This window comes from Sitophilus oryzae, unplaced genomic scaffold, assembly GCF_002938485.1.
Source record: "Sitophilus oryzae breed Bouriz unplaced genomic scaffold, Soryzae_2.0 scaffold_1976_pilon_pilon, whole genome shotgun sequence".
Lineage (NCBI taxonomy): Eukaryota > Metazoa > Arthropoda > Insecta > Coleoptera > Curculionidae > Sitophilus > Sitophilus oryzae.
The window spans coordinates 157944-161800 of NW_022146697.1; positions in this window are offsets into that span (position 1 = coordinate 157944).

The following is a 3857-nucleotide window of genomic DNA, read 5'->3' on the forward strand; positions in this document are numbered from 1 at the left end:
TCGCATTTGTTTTGAAACACCCTGTATAATGCAAGAATTGCATCAAGATAATCCATTAAGTCTACCTATAATTTAGCTACTTAGCCTTCAGTTAATGGTAAAGATACAATGAATTATTGGAAATGTAATAAGTTGTGCTTTTTAGATCCAAAAATGGATTGGTAACAAGTTAGAAGTATACATTTGCAGCATGGGTGGAAAAAGCTCCGCAAAGTATCTGTCCAATAACAGATGTTGCACCTGCTAACCAACTAAAATTGTTTGTTTGCACTTGCACAGCGATTCTGCATGTGCTCTAAACTGCTGATGAAGAAAACTGGGCGTCAAATGTCAAATTTTCTTCGAAATGTGGTCAGTGTTATGGAATCAGTTGAACCTTGAAGCAGAACCTTGACGTTCATGATGATCCCATCGCAGATTTTATTATACATATTTTTTTAAACAACACTTATTTTTTAATCCCTAGATTTATAGTCGGTTTGTGATGTAGAAAATCTGTAATAGATAAACTTTATTCGTTCTAGAGCTAGGCCCCTGTTTGTTTCTCCAATAGACATTCTGCTTTTTCCCGATCCAGAGTTTTAGTGCACTACGGGCTATATATTTGGGTATTCCCAGTACTGGCTCTGGACCAAGATAGGATACCGATGATCCCTGCCTAGCTAGCTCATCGGCTTTTTCGTTGCCTTGGATGCCGCTGTGGCCCGGCACCCAGAATAATTTAATTCTGTTCCTTCGTGCCAGAGCTCTAACTTTTGAGGGGTTAAATAGGAGATCATTATCTACACACATTCCCGCTGATATTGGTTGGCTACTAATTTTTTCCACCTCAACCTCCAGATTGACTGGGCTGATAGTTCAACTTAAGAACTTAAAAAAGAGAGTCTGAGGTCTGAGGTAGGTAAAATGGTTTTTGAAAAATATTTAAAATGAAAATACAAAATAGAAAATAGAAAAACTATTTAAAATACAAAATAGAATCTATTTTTTAAATTTGTATTTAAAATGCAAGATAGAAAATAGAGGTATTTATAATAAGTCATTTATACAAAATGAATATGCTTTCTTTATTTTTAATGATATAAAGTATACTCAGTCATCAGTCATTAATTAGTATCTATACCAATTTTATTGTAATATGTTAATTTTCGAATTTACTTTAGCTAGTTTAAAAATATTATTTATTTTAAAATCTAGAAGTATCTTTTTTGCACATTTTACAGTCTTTTATGTCATTTTATCCCAAGCAGCATTTGGACGTCGGGACAACCTTGTGTCACGCGACCAAACGTCGGGGCGCAACGTCGGCACAACCTCGTGCCAACCCTAGTCTGCACTAGTTTGGAGAATAATTTTTGGGTCGAAACGACGTTGGATACCGACGTTGGCTAGAAGCCTAATTTAGTACAAACTGCAACGTTGTTTAAAATCCTAATTCACAGAAATACAAAACTAATATGGCGTCTAAGTCGCGTTTTATCCTAAATTGGGATAATTATAGTAAAAATATTATATTTATAATTTAGTTAGAGACATATGTCAGATGGCAGTGAAGGAAAACAAAACAAAAGTATTTAAGTGTGGAGGATGTTTGAAGATCATAATTATTGAAACACTTTAACCGACTCTGTAACTCGTTACCCAAGGTAAAAAGTTAAACGCAAACAACTTTATTGATAAATGTATTGTTTCTACTTTAAAAAATACTAATGGGCCTTGAAATTAAAGAAGTTTTAAAAATTTTCTTGAATTTTTTTTTTAGTAAAATGAGAATAATTTATTCGCATTCGAAAAAATTGTTTCCGCGTATTTTTTAGGGTCAAATATTTCAAGTTAATGTATTCAAAAAGCAGGAATTGCTATTTTAAGAACGAAACATTTTCTTATTTAACAACATGGCGGCTTTAACTTTGTTGTTTTGGAGATTAAGATGGAGTAGTTCGAGTAGTCGCATACTGGACTAATAAAGTCGCAGTTCGGCCTTAACAGGTAGTATACTAGTCGCAAGATTGCCTAATTTAGTCATTCTAGAGTCTAGCTTGTGCCGCCCTCTATAATCTAAATAAACGAGGAAGTGTCGGTAATATATGTCGATGTATATTTAAATTTAGTTTTATATGTACCTTTCTTATGTCCCATTTTAATTAAGTTTTTTTTTTATAAAAACAAAAACAGCACTGAACTGTCTGACTGAACAGAACAATGAATTGAAAATTTAAGATTTAAGGTTATGGTTCAATACAGTTGCAAAAAGGTAGTGACTCTACGTCCTACCAACGTAAGAATAAGGAAATCTAAACAACGTTGGAATTAGTAAAACAGACGACGTTTGCATAACGTTGGAATAGGTCCTGAAACTGACGTCGGAAAACTCTATATTATCCAACGTTGTAACTACGTTGTCCAAATCACCTAAAGATCACTTAAGCAAAAAAGGTTACAAGACAACGTTTATTCGACGTCGCAGAAGCTTCTACTTTGCTGTAGTACTAGTCCAACGTCGGCCCAACGTTATAAAAACGTTTAAATTTATTTTAATACCCAAGGTAGGGAGCTAACTATTTTTTGTAACTAATCCAACGTTGTGATTAGTAAACATATGGTCGCAAGTCGTGAAAATGCTACTTGGTATATTATCTGAATTGAATGATTAGCCTATTTATTTTTAACTGTAGGTACTTTAATTTCACACTTAAATTTAAACACTAATAACTAAAGTATCTAAGTAATTTTTTAAAAAGAATTATAAATCATTTTAGAACAATCGAGATAAGATAAATTCTTCGTCAAAAATAGCAAAAGGTACTTGCTAGCTGATGTTTGTATAAATTAACCAATCGGACAAGTAATATTAGCGTTATATCTAAAATATATCTTAATTGGTGCAAATCTATTGCTACTTTTATTTGTGTCAAAATGGTGTCAATGTTTTGGTGCATGAATTGGAATGAATTGGTGCGCAAATATTCTGTAATTATAAGGGGAACACTTAATTTAACAATATACGATTGTGTGTACGTATTCTTTTCATTAAACTTGTCAAGATAATATTTAAGTTCAATTAACAATGGATATTAACATAAATAAGTAGGTAGTTCAAATAATTTTTAATTTAAAATATGCAATAAAAAAATCGGTGTACCTATACCTTCATGCCTTCATACTTAATAAGATAAATAAGTAGGTAGTTCAAGTAATTTTTAATTTAAAATATGCAATAAAAAAATCGGTGTACCTATACCTTCATGCCTTCATACTTAAAAGTACAATTTATTTATAATAGATCACGTTTAAATTATTTTTAAGCTGCTCCTTTAAATATTCAATTGTCTACAAAAACAATGGCAAATTTCACATATCAGACAATATAAAGAAGGCTTAACACAAAACTCACCCAAAATAGCTACGACTATTTAACTGGTAACAATGAATGACAAACGATATAAATTATCACAAGCAATTACTTTCAGATCTTATTGGAGTTAGACAATAAAATCCAATTAACTATGTTCTAGTTTTTATAATAATTGAACTTTTAGACAAGAAATGGTCTGACATTTATAGGACAAGTCTCTTTAAATAGTAGAGTATTCTGTCTATATAACAAAGATTTTTTTTATTTTGAATTATAAATTTATTTTGTGAATCATGACGGCTTGAATCACGAATTATACACGACAATAACATAAATTAAATATTTAATGCAACAAACTGAAATGTAAAAATATTTTCACTCAAGGATATAGCTATATTGAAACTGTATTGAAATTGTATTGAAAAACTTAGTTTTTGAAGCCAATCCTGTCAATATTTCCACAAAACATAGAAAACCGAAAGAAAAAAATACGTTCTCACAC